General features: G+C 52.3%; 1 long non-coding RNA gene across 27 annotated transcripts; it reads right to left on the reverse strand.

Annotated features, from left to right (window-relative positions):
* Window positions 1-6,256: 6,256 nt before the first annotated feature.
* Window positions 6,257-17,389, reverse strand: LOC136786524 (uncharacterized). 27 transcript variants are annotated; one of them, XR_010825416.1, is made up of 18 exons: window positions 16,601-17,389; window positions 15,103-15,142; window positions 14,943-15,015; window positions 14,712-14,841; window positions 14,578-14,628; window positions 14,389-14,448; window positions 14,235-14,288; window positions 13,772-13,863; window positions 13,020-13,150; window positions 12,585-12,841; window positions 12,390-12,444; window positions 10,449-12,038; window positions 9,941-10,366; window positions 9,686-9,807; window positions 9,475-9,567; window positions 9,262-9,315; window positions 7,137-9,161; window positions 6,257-6,960 (listed from the first exon to the last, which is right to left on the reverse strand). It is a non-coding gene; the product is annotated as an uncharacterized lncRNA (long non-coding RNA). The 27 variants fall into 27 exon arrangements; XR_010825414.1 differs by having other exon boundaries at window positions 14,943-15,029; XR_010825417.1 differs by lacking the exon at window positions 15,103-15,142.
* Window positions 17,390-17,970: the final 581 nt, after the last annotated feature.

A 17,970-nucleotide genomic window follows, 5' to 3' on the forward strand; every position in this document is an offset into this window, starting at 1 on the left:
TCTCCCGGCATGCTATGGGAAAACAATATGGATTCCCGGAAACCCGGTGCCCAAGAACTACATTTCCCAGCACTCCCCAGAAAATTGAGCCTCGCAGCGTGCCGTAGGACGCCATTTTTTGCTCTGTTACATTACCGGTTTCGTTTTGTGTTTATGGAGGGTTTTCCCGCCGTTTTGGGGGTTTCCCCTCAATTTCGGGGTTTCACCTCTCCATTTCAGAGTTCTTCCCCGCAATTTTGGGGTTCCTTCCCCCAATTTGGTGCTTCGTCCCCCCCAGTTTTGGGGTTCCCCCTCCATTTTGGGGATTCCCCCCAATTCCAAGCCCCCCACAATTTTGGAGTCCTCCCACCATCCTTTCTTGGCCTTCCACCCTAATATTAAGGTTCTTTCCTCCAATGTTGGGGTTCTCACCACATTTTTGAGGTTCCTTCCCTTAATTTGGGGCTTAGCTCCCCGGGGATCTGAGGCTTCAACCCCAATTTTGGGGGTCCCCCCAAAGTTTGGGGATTCCTCCCCAGGTCTGGGGGGGGGGTCCACATCCAATTCTGGAATTTCACACTTCCATTTAAGTCTTCTTCCCCCCCAACTTGGGGGTCCGCCCACCCAATTTTGGGGGTTCCTCCCCTAATTTGGGGGGGACCTGACCTAATTTGGGGGTCCCCCCCAATTGTGGAGTCCCCCACCCTCCTTTTTTGGGTTCCCCCCTAATATTAAGAGTTCTTCTGCCCAATTTTGAGGGACCCCACAATTTTGACGTTCCTTCCCCTAACTTTGGGCTTCAACCCTTCAATTCTGGGGGGAGCTCCCCCCCTCTTATTTTGGCCTTCCTCCCTAATATTAGGCCTCACCCCTAAGAACCTTGACCCCTAACCCTACGGCAACCACGGATCTAACCCTAACCCCTACCCCAACAAACCCTAGAAACCCTAACCCTAAAAACCCTTACAGCCCTAACCCGATAAAATTTACCACACTAAACCCCTGAAGACTGCTCTGGGGGGTCCACATCCAATTCTGGAATTTCACACTTCCATTTAAGTCTTCTTCCCCCCAATTTGGGGGTTCGCCCACCCAATTTTGGGGGTTCCTCCCCTAATTTGGGGGGACCCGACCAATTTTGGGGGTCCCCCCCAATTGTGGAGTCCCCCACCCTCCTTTTTTGGGTTCCCCCCTAATATTAAGAGTTCTTCTGCCCAATTTTGAGGGACCCCACAATTTTGACGTTCCTTCCCCTAACTTTGGGCTTCAACCCTTCAATTCTGGGGGGAGCTCCCCCCCTCTTATTTTGGCCTTCCTCCCTAATATTAGGCCTAACCCCTAAGAACCTTAACCCCTAACCCTACGGCAACCACGGATCTAACCCTAACCCCTACCCCAACAAACCCTAGAAACCCTAACCCTAAAAACCCTTACAGCCCTAACCCGATAAAATTTACCACACTAAACCCCTGAAGACTGCGCTAGGGGGTCCACATTCAATTCTGGAATTTAACACTTCCATTTAAGTCTTCTTCCCCCCCAACTTGGGGGTTCGCCCACCCAATTTTGGGGGTTCCTCCCCTAATTGGGGGGGACACAACCAATTTTGGGGGGGACACAACCGATTTTGGGGGGGACACAACCGATTTTGGGGGGGACACAACCGATTTTAGAGTCCCCCACCCTCCTCTTTTGGGTTCCCCCCTAATATTAAAAGTTCTTCCGCCCAATTTTGGGGGACCCCACAATTTTGACGTTCCTTCCCCTAACTTGGGGCTTCAACCCTTCAATTTTGGGGGTCTGCCACCCTCTTATTTTGGCCTTCCTCCCTAATATTAGGCCTAACCCCTAAGAACCTTGACCCCTAAGCCTATGGCAACCACGGATCTAACCCTAACCCCTACCCCAACAAACCCTGGAAACCCTAACCCTAAAAACCCTTACAGCCCTAACCCGATAAAATTTACCACACTAAACCCCTGAAGACTGCTCTGGGGGGTCCACATCCAATTCTGGAATTTCACACTTCCATTTAAGTCTTCTTCCCCCCAATTTGGGGGTTCGCCCACCCAATTTTGGGGGTTCCTCCCGTAATTGGGGGGGACACAACCAATTTTGGGGGGGACACAACCGATTTTGGGGGGGACACAACCGATTTTGGGGGGGACACAACCGATTTTGGGGGGGACACAACCGATTTTAGAGTCCCCCACCCTCCTTTTTTGGGTTCCCCCCTAATATTAAGAGTTCTTCTGCCCAATTTTGAGGGACCCCACAATTTTGACGTTCCTTCCCCTAACTTGGGGCTTCAACCCTTCAATTTTGGGGGTCTGCCACCCTCTTATTTTGGCCTTCCTCCCTAATATTAGGCCTAACCCCTAAGAACTTTGACCCCTAACCCTACGGCAACCACGGATCTAACCCTAACCCCTACCCCAACAAACCCTAGAAAGCCTAACCCTAAAAACCCTTACAGCCCTAACCCGATAAAATTTACCACACTAAACCCCTGAAGACTGCTCTGGGGGGTCCACATCCAATTCTGGAATTTCACACTTCCATTTAAGTCTTCTTCCCCCCAATTTGGGGGCTTGCCCACCCAATTTTGGGGGTTCCTCCCCTAATTTGGGGGGACCCGACCAATTTTGGGGGTCCCCCCCAATTGTAGAGTCCCCCACCCTCCTTTTTTGGGTTCCCCCCTAATATTAAGAGTTCTTCTGCCCAATTTTGAGGGACCCCACAATTTTGACGTTCCTTCCCCCATCTTTGGGCTTCAACCCTTCAATTCTGGGGGGAGCTCCCCCCCTCTTATTTTGGCCTTCCTCCCTAATATTAGGCCTAACCCCTAAGAACCTTGACCCCTAACCCTACGGCAACCACGGATCTAACCCTAACCCCTACCCCAACAAACCCTAGAAACCCTAACCCTAAAAACCCTTACAGCCCTAACCCGATAAAATTTACCACACTAAACCCCTGAAGACTGCTCTAGGGGGTCCACATTCAATTCTGGAATTTAACACTTCCATTTAAGTCCTCTTCCCCCCCAACTTGGGGGTTCGCCCACCCAATTTTGGGGGTTCCTCCCCTAATTGGGGGGGACACAACCAATTTTGGGGGGGACACAACCGATTTTGGGGGGGACACAACCGATTTTGGGGGGGACACAACCGATTTTAGAGTCCCCCACCCTCCTCTTTTGGGTTCCCCCCTAATATTAAAAGTTCTTCCGCCCAATTTTGGGGGACCCCACAATTTTGACGTTCCTTCCCCTAACTTGGGGCTTCAACCCTTCAATTTTGCGGGTCTGCCACCCTCTTATTTTGGCCTTCCTCCCTAATATTAGGCCTAACCCCTAAGAACCTTGACCCCTAACCCTACGGCAACCACGGATCTAACCCTAACCCCTACCCCAACAAACCCTAGAAACCCTAACCCTAAAAACCCTTACAGCCCTAACCCGATAAAATTTACCACACTAAACCCCTGAAGACTGCTCTCGGGGGTCCACATTCAATTCTGGAATTTCATACTTCCATTTAAGTCTTCTTCCCCCCAAGTTGGGGGTTCGCCCGCCCAATTTTGGGGGTTCCTCCCCTAATCGGGGGGGACACAACCGATTTTAGAGTCCCCCACCCTCCTTTTTTGGGTTCCCCCCTAATATTAAAAGTTCTTCCGCCCAATTTTGGGGGACCCCACAATTTTGACGTTCCTTCCCCTAACTTTGGGCTTCAACCCTTCAATTTTGGGGGGGGCTCCCCCCCTCTTAGTTTGACCTTCCGCCCTAATATTGGGCCTAACCGCTAAGAACCTTGACCCCCAACGCTATGGCAACCACGGATCTAACCCTAACCCCTACCCCAACAAACCCTAGAAACCCTAACCCTAAAAACCCTTACAGCCCTAACCCGATAAAATTTACCACACTAAACCCCTGAAGACTGTTCTGGGGGGTCCACATTCAATTCTGGAATTTCACACTTCCATTTAAGTGTTCTTCCCCCCCAATATGGGGGTTCGCCCATCCAATTTTGGGGGTTCCTCCCCTAACTGGGGGGGACACAACCAATTTGGGGGGACACAACCAATTTTAGAGTCCCCCACCCTCCTTTTTTGGGTTTCCCCCAATATTAAGAGCTCTTCCGCCCAATTTTGGGGGACCCCACAATTTTGACGTTCCTTCCCCTAACTTTGGGCTTCAACCCTTCAATTTTGGGGGGGCTCCCCCCTTAGTTTGGCCTTCCACCCTAATATTGGGCCTAACCCCTAAGAACCCTGACCCCTAACACTACGGCTCCCACGGATCTAACCCTAACCCCTACCCCAAAAAACCCTAGAAACCCTAACCTTAAAACCCTTACAGTCCTAACCCGATAAAATTTACCACACTAGACCTACGCCTAAAAGCCCTAACCCTAAAAATTAAGACCCTCTAAACCCTAACCCAAAAAGTAAAGATTCTCAAAGCCCTAACCCTGGAGACCCTAACCTTAATTTTTTTTTTTTTAAGACCTTAAAACCCTAACTCTAAATACCTGACCATAACTAAAACCCTAAGACCCTAACCCTAAAAACCCTATCAACACTAAAACCACAAAATATTTTAAAACCTTAACACACTAACCCCCAACCCCTAACCCTTATAAGTCCAGCCCTAACAACCTTAAAATCCTAACCCTGGAAACCCTAACCCTGAAACCCAACCCTAGTGCCTTAGCCCTGAAACCTTAAAACCGTAACACCTTGTTAGAAACACTCTGTAACCAATAACATAGGCTCAGGCAAGGATCTCAGTGAAGTAGTATTTTTATTCACGATTGCAATGGCAGGCGTCCCACAAACTGCCTACTAGTTCCATAACACAGTTTTTATAAATTTTTTTTTCCTCTCGGTGACCAGGACCCTCCCCAGTATCCCCACTGACTGGGTAATCCAGGTTCACAATCTATCCGGTGCTTCACTGAAAATACACAGCTGCTGGCTGTGTCAATACTAGTCAATTTTATTTTTTTCTTGACTGTTTTCCTCTTTGAGGTGGTAATGTTTCTTACACCGTGATTTCCACCCAATTGCTCTAAGGATTCTGGTTGTCTGCATTTTACAAGGTTGTCTGTTAAGCTTTCTTCTCACTGCAAGCATATCTCAATACCACCTTCCTTCCCTCTAAACAAGGTAACTCTGTGCAAAAACATTTTTATTCCCACAACCTTGATCCCCTTACCCTAAAATCCTTATTCCCTTTAACCCTAACAACTCTAACCACAACCCTAACCCTTCATATCAACCCCCCGACGCTAATGACACTGACTAATGATCCAAACCCCAAACTGCCCCTAACCCCAGGCAACCGACAAAGAAACTGACACAAAGCTGAAAACTACAAAAAAGGCAAAACCCTGGATACAGACCCCAAATCACAAACACGCGACCAAAATGCTACAGAAAAGCCCCAGACGCAGGCCCCAAGCACTACAGCTAGGCCCCAGAAGCTCAAGACACATCCCAAAGCCAAAATGCAAGCCCCAAACGCTACAGAAAAGCCCCCAAACACCAGACGCAGGCTGCAGAAGTCTACAAGCGGGCCACAACCCACCCCCAGACACAGGCCCCAAGCCCCAGCCCCAGCCCCCACGCCCCAGACTCAGGCCCCAAAGGTGTACAACCAGCTCCCAACTGACCCCTCAAAGGGAGGCTCCAAAGCCCGCCAGAGGACCCTAGAGTGTACAAGCAGCTCCCAACCCCCCCGGCACAGGCCACAACCCCCCCCCCAGACACAGGCCCCAAAGGTGTACAAGCAACTCCCCACCCTCCCCAGAGGCACGCCCCAAAGCTGTAAACACAGCCCCAACCCCCCAAGACCCAGACCCCTACAGCATAGAAGCAGCTCCCAACCCCATCCCCAAAGGCACATGCCCCAACCCCCCGCCCAAGGCAGGCCCTAACAGTGTACAAGCAGCTCCCACCTCCCCCCCCAGACGCAGGCCCCAAAGGTGTACAAGCAGCTCACAACCACCACCCCCCCAAAAGGCAGGCCCCAACCCCCTCCAGATGCAATCCCGAAAGGTGTACAACCAGCTCCAAACTCCCTCCCCCAGACGCAGGCCCCAAGCCCCCCCAGACACAGGCCCCAAAGGTGTACAAGCAACTCCCTCCCCACCCTCCCTCCCCAGAGGCAGGCCCCAAAGGTGTACAACCAGCACCCAACCCCCCCCAGATGCAAGCCCCAAAGGTGCACAAGGCAGCTCCAAACCTCCCCTCCAATCCAGGCGTCCAGTACACGAGCAGCTCCCAACCCCCCCCAAACGCGGGCTCCTATACTGTACAACCAGCTCTGAACCCCCCCACTCCCCAGACACAGGCACCAAGCCCCCGCAGAGGCAGGCCCCAAGGGTGTGCAAGCAGCTCACAACCCCCCCCCCAAGACAAGCCCCAAAGCCCCATAGAGGGAAGCCCCTAGCGTGTACAAGCAACTCACAACCCCTCCCAGCTGCAGACCCCAAAGCTGTACAAGCAGCTACAAACCCTGCCCAAGGCAGGACCCTCCAGTGTACAAGCAGCTCCCAACCCCCCCAAGACGCAAGTCCCAAAGGTGTACAAGCAGCTCCCAACCCACTCCAGATGCAAGTCAAAAAGGTGTACAAGCAGCTCCCAACCCCCCCAGATACAGATCCCTACATTGTAGGAGCAGCTTCCAACCCCCACAGATGCAGGCCCTGACCCCCCCCCCCAAAAACACAGTCCCCAGAGGTGTACAAGCAGCTCCACACACACCCAAGACACAGGCCCCAAAAGCCTAAATATATGCCAAGAAAGTACTAATGCAGGTGCCAAATGCTACAGACAGGCCCAAAAGCACAGGCACGCGCCCCAGATGCTCGAGGCCGAGACGTAACTTGGCTTTCTGAATTACTGGAAAGCGGCTTTCCTTCTCAGCGAGGTGTGTGCAGGCTAGACAGGATGGGGCTTCAGGCACCTCTTCACCTGTGGAAACACACTGCCGTCAGGCACTGCCATGCCAGACAAGCTTTTTCTGTTAAAACACCCTTCTCAGATGCCCCGCGGCATTCAAGTGACCTGCTTTGCTCCGATTCTAAAGACTAGTGTCACAGCCCACCTTGCCTGTGGCACCTGACCAACAGAAGAGAAAGCAACCATACCGTTTGGAAACCGTCACTGCACGTGCCGCTCCTTGATGCTCTGTAACCTCTTCTCAAATCCTCAGCCACTTCTGTGGAGAGCCTGCCATGGCACCTGCAAAGCAAGATGGATACCCTTCGCAGTCACCTTGCGCAACTTGGCCATTCTGCTCCAACCCCACTCACGACCAGCCTGCCCTTCTCGTGCTGCTCTTCAGAATGCAGCTTGGCCCCTCTGAGTCTGTGCAAGGCACCTGCGAAAGAAAAAGAAAAGCATAGGCCGCGGCAGCATCCAAAGCCGCAGCACAGCTAGGACAGGTACTCTCACCTGCTCCCTTACTCTGCCCCCTCACCTGCCCTCGAGGCAGATGCTTCCATCTGCTCTCTTAAGCCAGCTACAACACCTCTGGAATATAAACAGGACTTTAACTGTATTTTGTGTAGTTAAGTAACTGCAGTGACAACCGCACCCCTAAAATAACTGCTGCATCTGTTCATCGCTCACCTTGCCAAAACCAGCTCTGGTTGTGAAGTCCCAGGTTGTACGCTGTGTTTCAGCTTTAACAAATGAAAACAGTCAGAAGATAATCATTCAGCTGCCAGCATTAGCACCCATCCCTCAACAACACAAGGGACCCCATGGCTAATTTTATCATTTCAAAACAGCAGCCCCCTTGCCTCAGCACCTGGAAAGTAGATCAAGCCAGTCACCGGGTTGCCTACCGAGTCCTTGACAGTTCCAAAAGGAGCTCTTTCCTGTGACCTGTTCCTCCTAAGGTTTACCCCTCTACTGGGGAGGGGAAAGAAATACAAACAACAAATCAAAACCCCACATCTGCGAGCTTTCAAGATTCAATGACAGACCTCTCCTCTAGCACTACTCAAGCACTATGCAAACAGCTGCTCGCAAGCAGCTCAGGTCTCCCCCTCCACATTTGCCAAACACCACGGAGATGACTCTGTGCCAGCTGCCCTTCAGTACGTGCCCAGAGGCAGCCCGGATGTCTTTGCCAAAACAGTCCGGACAATGTATTAGTACACCGATGGACCGCCACGTTAGTTACCATCACTAACTGCCAGGCAGGACAGCTCCAGGCCAAACACACACACACAGGCACGCTACAAACGTTACGAACAAAACACAGAACACAAGGCGCAAAAAAAAAGAGGACTCCCAGAGGGAAGCCCTACAGCAACAGCAAGTCAGAACAGGTGCCCTGCAGCAGACCCAAGGAGAGACTCAAATGTCACTACATGCGACTGGAAGCAACTGCCAGAACTGGGATGATGGAGGCATAAAAAGCCTGCCTTTAAGACAAGAGACCAGAAGGATGGGGAGTGCAAACCCCAGAAGAAATCTCTTAGGAAATGAATTCCCAAGACAGAGCTCCTGATGCGACCCAGATGACTTCTGCAAGAGTGAGTATGGAAACAGATGCCATCTGAAACCGAATATGATGCACAAGACCTGAAACACATCTGCGCTTTAAGCTGCGACTGCAATACAAGAAGTGCTCGGATCAGACCCGTGATGACAAAACAAGCATCTAGGACCTTTGGTACGGCTAACAAGTTGCCTTTCTAGTCTGTCCAGTGCAAAAAGCAATGAGGATATCAAGACCTGAGGAGCACGTAACATGATGATCACATCAAGAAACATCTGATACAAAGACCCGAGGAGTGCATGACACAGAACACACACTGCAGAAGCAGCGCTACAAGACAAATAAACAGATGGGAACTGTCCTGCCTGGCACATACACTCACACTACAAAATACCCCCTGCTCCTTCTATTAGCCTGGTGACCCAGCCTCAAGCAGCCTGAAGGTGACGCAGCCTCAACCACCCTCACAGTGCCACCAAGTATATTCAGCCGGCTGGCTCCATGCTGCTCCAGCTCCCAGCTCCCATCAGCCACACCACATATGCAAATACCAGGTGCCCCTCAACTTAGCTCTCAGATTGCTGGATGGTAAATTCCCTCCACCTCAAGAAATGCACAGACACTGAGAGACATCTTAGTCCATGGCCAGGCTCATCATCATCTGCAAAAACAGCGTACCAGCATTCACTAGCACACCGGCCCTGATGCCCACCTCCTCCGCAATACTGACTACCACTGAAGCAACATACGGTTGTGCTCACCCGTTCCTCTCTGAGTCCAAGCTCCAACAGTACAGCCAGTATCACCCACACCACCTGGGATAACAAAGGGATAAAATGATCGTTGTGTTCTCAAGTAATCACCCACCACACTGCTCCTCTATCCCACCCAGCCTCACCTCAGACCCTCAGCAGATTCTGAGGAAGGCCTGCTGCAGCACCTGCTAAACCAGGGGAAACACTTCAAGGACTTGCCTTAGGGGGACCTTGCTTAGGGACACTGACTGGGCTGACGACCCTCTTGTCTTTCCTCAGCACTCCACAATGTGGGGATTCACCTCTCCAAGGCTGCAGGAAGCACCCACAAAAGAAAAAAAAGAAAAGGCAGATCCTCAGGCACCTCACAGGCACAGCCTACCTGCTGCAATACCTCTCTTTCACTAGCTCTTTTTCTTCAGCTGCTCACATGCTCCAACTCGGCCAGGCCGGCACCACAGACTGGTGGTGCTTTCCACACTGCTGGAAAGCAGGCTTTATCCTCAAGGCACGTGCAGGCTAGATGAGATGGGGCTCCAGGCACCTCTTCACCTGTGGAAACACACTGCCATCAGACACCGCCATGCCAGACAAACTTTTCCTGTTAAAACACCCTTCTCAGATGCCCTGCGGCATTCCAGTGACCTGCTTTGCTCCCATTCTAAAGACTGATGTCACAGCCCACCTTGCCTGTGGCACCTGACCAACAGAAGAGAAAGCAACCGCAGCGCTTGGAAACCATCCCTGCACGTACTGCTCCTTGTCACTCTCCGGCCTCATCTCAAATCCTCAGCCACTTCTGTGGAGAGCCTGCCATGGCACCTGCAAAGCAAGACAGAGACCTTTCATAGTCACCTCGTGCTACTTGGCCATTCCGCTCCAACCCAGCTCATGACCAGCCCCCCTACTTAAGCAGCTCTTCAGAATACAGTTTGCTCCTTTGAGCCTGTGCGAGACACCTGTGAAAGAGGAAGAAAAGCATAGGCTAAGGCAGCATCCAAAGCCGCAGCACAGCTAGGACAGTTACTCTCATCTGCTGCCTTACCTCTACCCGCTTACCTACCCTGAGGCAGATGCTTCCATCTACCCTCTTAAGCCAGCTACAACACCTCTAAAACAGAAAAGAGGGGTCACTTAGAGTGACAGTGACAACCGCAACCCAACTATAACTGCTCCGTTCGTTCATCGCTCACCTTGCTAGAGGCAGCTCTGGGTGTGACATCCCAGGTTGTACGCTGTGTTTCAGCTTTAACAAATGAAAACATAGAAGGTAATCATTCAGCTGCCAGCATTAGCACCCATCCCTCAACAACACAAGGGACCCCATGGCTAATTTTATCATTTCAAAACAGCAGCCTCCTTGCCTCAGCACCTGGAAAGTAGATCAAGCCAGTCACCGGGTTGCCTACCGAGTCCTTGACAGTTCCAAAAGGAGCTCTTTCCTGTGACCTGTTCCTCCTAAGGTTTATCTAGGACTGGAGAAAAATGAAAACACTCCACATCTGCGAGCTTTCAAGATTCAATGACAGACCTCTCCTCTAGCACTATTCAAGCACTATGCAAACAGCTGCTCGCAAGCAGCTCAGGTCTCCCCCTCCACATTTGCCAAACACCACGGAGATGACTCTGTGCCACCTGCCCTTCAGTACGTGCCCAGAGACAGCCCGGATATCTTTGCCAAAACAGTCCGGACAATGTATTAGTACACCGCCACATTAGTTACCGTCACTAACTGCCAGGCAGGACAGCTCCAGGCCAAACACGCACACAGGCACGCTACAAACGTTACGAACAAAACACAGAACACAAGGCGCAAAAAAAGGACTCCCAGAGGGAAGCCCTACAGCTAGTCAGAAGAGGTGCCCTGCAGCAGACCCAAGGAGAGACTCAAATGTCACTACATGCGACTGGAAGCAACTGCCAGAACTGGGATGACGGAGGCATAAAAAGCCTGCCTTCAAGGCAAGAGACCAGAAGGATGGGGAGTGCAAACCCCAGAAGAAAAATGCTTCGGAAATGAACTCCCAAGACAGAGCTCCTGATGAAGCCCACATGACTTCCACAACAGCGAGGATGGAAACAGATGCCATCTGAAACCGAATATGATGCACAAGACCTGAAACATATCTGCGCTTTAAGCTGCGACTGCAAGACAAGACGTGCTCAGATCAGCCCTACGATGATGAAACAAGCATTTAGGACCTTTGGTGCGGCTAACAAGTTGCCCATCTAATCTGTCCAGTGGAAAAAGGCAATGAGGATATCAAGACCTGAGGAGCGCGTAACATATGATCACATCAAGAAACATTTGATACAAAAAAATTACACGCACAGAAGAAGTGATCTCTTTAGGCTCCCACTGCAAGACAAGAAATGCTCAGCTTACGATTGAACATCAGCATTATTCCAGTGAGGTCAAGTGTTCGACACCCTCAGGACGGCTTCCCCAGGGCCTGCCAAGCACCAGGAGCAACAGCACAGCACAGACAACACAGAACACAGACACCAAGCTGGAACTGCCCTGCCTGGCACATGCTCAAGCCCTACCTGACAGAATCCCACGCCCCCACACACTGTCTGACCATGATCAATCCTAAAAGGCCCCATCCACAGCAATGACTTAAAAGCACAGACCCTCGCCCTATGTGTGCATTCAAAACCCGAAAGCAAACATAGCACTTGCACCCCAACTTAGCTTGGAATGACAGGAGGCAGGTTCCATCCTCATCAAGGAACACGAAGGCTAGCCAGGACATTGCTTCCGGCACGAGGCTCCTCTTCACCTGCAGAAATAAAGTGCCATCGGGCACTGGCACACCAGCCAAACTTCTTCCAGTGAAACACCCACCTCAAAAACAAAACAGTAGTCCACTGACCTGCTCTGCTACTGAAGTCAGATAGACCAACTCGAGACAACTGCCCGCCTTCCCCTGCCAACCACCCCCAAACACACAGTATTTGCCCCTGGACTTAATTCTCAGGGGTCACAATCCATCCTCAAGGTGGACCACAGAGGCCAACTAGGATGTTCCCAGTATCTTCTTCGTCCCCGGAAAAGAGGAGTCACCCAGAGGTGGGACCAATAGACTACCAAACCAAAACCAATGCCCTTTTCCCAACTTTTCTCCACTCACCTTCCCGATCCAGGCTTAGCGCTTCCATTTACTGTGCTGAGCCAAGGTCACATAGCTTAGACCAAGGAGAAAGAACAAACAAAAATGACAATCCACAAAACAGTTTATACCCACTCCTCTTCTTTCCTCCCCTACCCCAACAGCCAAGAAGCCCCAGACCCACGTTCCCCAACCCAGTACCACCGCTTCGCTCACCTAACATCCCAAGGAGATGCATCACGCTCCCAGCTCCTCTTGTGCTCAGAGCATCTCCAGCATTTCAGGAACTGGAACCGCTGACGCCTGGCACGCCTCAGGAACGTGGCAGGAGATGTACTCTGCTCTCTCAAGGTGCTTCCAAAGACTGCATAACAGGCAAAGCAGACTAACACAATCCACTGACCAACTCAGGGCCCACACTGCCGTCCACTCACCCTCGTGCCTCATTCAAGTGTCCGTGCCCATGCCCTGGGCTACAAGAAACAAAAAGAGAAGGTCATATCCGTGATGGACACGCAAACAGTACAGCTCCTTGCAGAGGACTCAGACACAGAGACGAGAGCCAGAAAAAAAAAAACACACCCTCAGGTCCACAAATGCCAAAAGGCCATGAATGCACAGCAGCCCCAACAGGGGTAACCACAGACTTACCCTTTACAGATGAGAACGGTGACCCTGCTCAGTCTCTCCGTAATACTGCACTTATGCGGTCAAGCCCCTTCTAATGCGTACTGAAGCTCCTTGTGAAGCCTCTGGACAGTTATGCAAATGGCTTGATATACCTAGAGATTAAAAGGTAACTCAAAAAAAAGGAACCGTACCCCACCATTTCCCAAAAACAAGTTAGCCGGCAACACCTCCTAAGCACACCTCTATTACGTGAATTCCAAGCACTTAAAAACTAGAAGGCTGCAACATCTAAAGACTCTACAGCCACACAAACCACAGGCAAAAGCTCCAAAACTATAACAAACTGTCCCTAACCCTGAAAAAGACTACCCCTTACACGCCTACTGCTGCTCTTTTCAGACACATGCTTACACAGGGAGCTTCGATGATACTTATCTCCTAAACCCTGCTCCATCACTTTGCCACCAAGGTTGTAACTTTCATAATATTTGCCTTAATTCTGCAGAAATCATAAGGGACCCAGAACCACAAAGTAAACACACAAAGTAACATTGACACCCTATCCGTAAACATGCTATAACAATTACTCACCTGAAGAAGAGCTGCATGCAGTACAGGCACCTATTACTAGATTGGTTTACTCTAACAGATACTACTAGTTGTTACCCCACAAAGATGGGCGTGCCGGTCTCTACGTCGAAACGCATCAGTCTGTAGACTCTGACCCACCTAAAGACCCCTGCAACTGACTGAAGGAAAAACAAAGCACTTACCCCAAAGAGCAGTCCAGGCATAATGAGCTCTCTGATGGGATGCCTGCGACTCAATTACCACTAGGCCCTGCCTGGGACCCAAAGCCAATCACCTGGGAAAGGGGAGGGGCAAAGCACAAAGTAGAAAGAGGAGAAGCAACACCTGTGGTTTATGTATCTATTTATATGGCTTAGCTCAACAGCATGCAGGGTGCAGACAAGAGAACTGCGTTGTTTCTAGAAGCAACAATCCCCATGTTTTGGCTTCAGCTTTGAATATTGAAAGCTTTTCTCCTCTACAACACCTGCCTCAGGAACCAAACAGCATTGCAGTGACCTGCATTGCTCCTATTCCTGCATTGCCTATCACAGCCCACCTTGCCTGTGGCACCTGATAAACAGAAGAGAAAGCAACCACAGCAGCAAAAGCCACTGCACCCTCAGGACAGTTACCCTCATCCCCTCCTTTACCTCAGCTGCTTACCTACCCCACATGGCAGATGCTTCCACCCGTTCTCTGAAGCCGCCTAGAGCACCTCTAAAAGAGAAACTGGAATTTTACTCTATCGGATGTAGTTAAAAAAATTGCAACGACAGCCGCACCCCAAAAATAACAGCTACCTCTGTTCATCACTCACCAGAGTCACTCCAGAGGCAGCTCGGGTCGTGACGTCCTGTACTGCACACTGCGTTTCAGCCTGAACAAAGGAAAACACAGTCAGACGATAAACACTCAGCTGACAGCATTAGCACCCATCCCTCAACAACAGAAGTCACCCCATATTTAATGTTTTCGTTTCAAAACAGCAGTCCACTTGCCTCTGTACCTGCAAGTTAGATCCAAGCTCGAAAGGAACGGCCACCATCACCCATGCCACCTGGGAACACAGAAGGACAAAATGACCACTGTGCTTGCAAGCCTCCACCTGCCACACTGCTCCTCTGTCCCAAACAGCCTCACCTCAGACCCTCAGAGGGAAACACCTGAATGTCTTCGCTTCAGATAAGGGATGACCAGGCTGAAAAAACTCTCACCTTCCCTCACTGCTCCATGACACGGGGATTTCCCTGTCCAAGACTGCACGAAGCCCCTGCAGAGACAAGAGAAAAGCACACCCTGAGGCACCTCACAGCCACAGCGTACCTGCTGCAATACCTCTCTCTTCCCAGATCCTTTACTTCAGCTCCTCACCAGCTCTGAGATTCTTCGCTTCAGTTTCCCCATTGACTGGGTAATCCAGGTTCACAATCTATCCGGTGCTTCACTGAAAATACACAGCTGCTGGCGTGTTACAAGTCAATTTTCTTTTTTCCTTGACTGTTCTCCTCTTTGAGGTGGTAATGTTTCTTACACCGTGATTTCCACCCAATTGCTCTAAGGATTCTGGTTGTCTGCATTTCACAAGGTTGTCTGGTAAGCTTTCTTCTCACTGCAAGCATATCTCAATACCACCTTCCTTCCCTCTAAACAAGGTAACTCTGTGCAAAAACATTTTTATTCCCACAACCTTGATCCCCTTACCCTAAAATCCTTATTCCCTTTAGCACTAACAACTCTAACCACAACCCTAACCCTTCATATCAACACCCCGACGCTAATGACACTGACTAATGATCCCAGCCCCAAACTGCCCCTAACCCCAGGCAACCGACAAAGAAACTGACACAAAGCTGAAAACTACAAAAAAGGCAAAACCCTGGATACAGACCCCAAATCACAAACACCGCAGGCCCCAAGCACTACAGCTAGGCCCCAGAAGCTCAAGACACATCCCAAAGCCAAAATGCAAGCCCCAAACGCTACAGAAAAGCCCCCAAACACCAGACACCCTCCCCAGAGGCACGCCCCAAAGGTGTACAAACAGCCCCAACCCCCCAAGACCCAGACCCCTACAGCGTAGAAGCAGCTCCCAACCCCACCCCCCCAAGGCACATGCCCCAACGCCCCCCCCCCCCCCAGGCAGGCCGTAACAGTGTACAAGCAGCTCCCACCCCCCCCCAGACGCAGGCCCCAAAGGTGTACAAGCAGCTCACAACCACCCCCCAGAGGCAGGCCCCAACCCCCTCCAGATGCAAGCCCGAAAGGTGTACAACCAGCTCCAACCCCCCCCCCCAGACACAGGCCCCAAGCCCCCCCAGACGCAGGCCCCAAAGGTATACAAGCAATTCCCCACCCTCCCTCCCCAGAGGCAGGCCCCAAAGGTGTACAACCAGCACCCGACCCCCCCCACACATACAAGCCCCAAAGCTGCACAAGCAGCTCCAAACCTCCCCCCCATCCCAGGCGTCCAGTGTACGAGCAGCTCCCAACCCCCCTCCCCCCAACGCAGGTTCCTATACTGTACAACCAGCTCTGAACCCCCCCACTCCCCAGACACAGGCACCAAGCCCCCACAGAGGCAGGCCCCAAGGGTGTGCAAGCAGCTCACAACCACCCACCCCCCCCAGAGGCAGGCCCCAACCCCCCCCAGATGCAAGCCCCAAAGCTGCACAAGCAGCTCCAAACCTCCCCCCCATCCCAGGCGTCCAGTGTACGAGCAGCTCCCAACCCCCCTCCCCCCAACGCAGGTTCCTATACTGTACAACCAGCTCTGAACCCCCCCACTCCCCAGACACAGGCACCAAGCCCCCACAGAGGCAGGCCCCAAGGGTGTGCAAGCAGCTCACAACCACCCACCCCCCCCAGAGGCAGGCCCCAACCCCCCCCAGATGCAAGCCCCAAAGGTGCACAAGCAGCTCCAAACCTCCCCCCCCCAACCCAGGCTTCCAGTGTACGAGCAGCTCCCAACCCCCCCTCAACGCAGGCTCCTACACTACAACCAGCTCTGAACCCCCCTCCCCCCCACTCACCAGACGCAGGCACCAAGCCCCCGCAGAGGCAGGCCCCAAGGGTGTGCAAGCAGCTCCCAACCCCCCCCCCCCAGAGGCAGGCCCCAAAGCCCCATAGAGGGAAGCCCCTAGCGTGTACAAGCAACTCACAACCCTCCCCAGAGGCACGCCCCAAAGCTGTAAACACAGCCCCAACCCCCCAAGACCCAGACCCCTACAGCGTAGAAGCAGCTCCCAACCCCACCCCCAAGGCACATGCCCCAACCCCCCCCCAAGGCAGGCCCTAACAGTGTACAAGCAGCTCCCAACCCCCTCCAGATGCAAGCCCGAAAGGTGTACAAGCAGCTCACAACCCCCCCCAGAGGCAAGCCCCAAAGGTGCACAAGCAGCTCCAAACCTCTCCCCCCAACCCAGGCTTTCAGTGTACAAGCAGCTCCCAACCCCCCCCCAACGCAGGCTCCTATACTGTACAACCAGCTCTGAACCCCCCCGCTCCTCAGACGCAGGCACCAAGCCCCCGCAGAGGCAGGCCCCAAGGGTGTGCAAGCAGCTCACAACAACCCCCCCCCCCAGAGGCAGGCCCCAAAGCCCCATAGAGGGAAGCCCCTAGCATGTACAAGCAACTCACAACCCCTCCCAGCTGCAGGCCCCAAAAGTGTACAAGCAGCTCCCAACTCCCCAAACGTGGGCACCTACAGTGGACAAGCACCTCTCAACCACCCCCCAGCTGCAGACCCCAAAGCTGTACAAGCAGCTAGAAACCATGCCCAAGGCAGGACCCTGCAATGTACAAGCAGCTCCCAACCCCCCCCCCCAGATGCAAGTCCCAAAGGTGGACAAGCAGCTCCCAACCCCCCCCCCCAGATGCAAGTCCCAAAGGTGGACAAGCAGCTCCCAACCCCCCCCCCCAGATGCAAGTCCCAAAGGTGGACAAGCAGCTCCCAACCCCCCCCAGATGCAAGTCCCAAAGGTGGACAAGCAGCTCCCAAACCCCTCCAGATGCAGATCCCTGCATTGTACAAGCAGCTCCCAACACCCACCCCCAAACGCAAGCCCATACTGTGTACAAGCAGCTCCCAACCCCCACAGATGCAGGCCCTGACCCCCCCAGACACAGTCCCCAAAGGTGTTCAAGCAACTCCCAACCGCCCCCCCAGATGCAAGCCCCAAAGGTGTACAAGCAGCTCCACACCCCCCCCCCAAAACACTGGCCTCAACCCTCCCCCCAAGACACAGGCCCCAAAAGCCTAAACATACGCCAAGAAACTACTAATGCAGGTGCCAAATGCTACAGACAGGCCCAAAAGCACAGGCACGAGCCCCAGATGCTCGAGGCCGAGACGTAACTTGGCTTTCTGAATTACTGGAAAGTGGCTTTCCTTCTCAGCGAG

Source organism: Anser cygnoides, chromosome 16, assembly GCF_040182565.1.
Source record: "Anser cygnoides isolate HZ-2024a breed goose chromosome 16, Taihu_goose_T2T_genome, whole genome shotgun sequence".
Classification (NCBI taxonomy): Eukaryota; Metazoa; Chordata; class Aves; order Anseriformes; family Anatidae; genus Anser; species Anser cygnoides.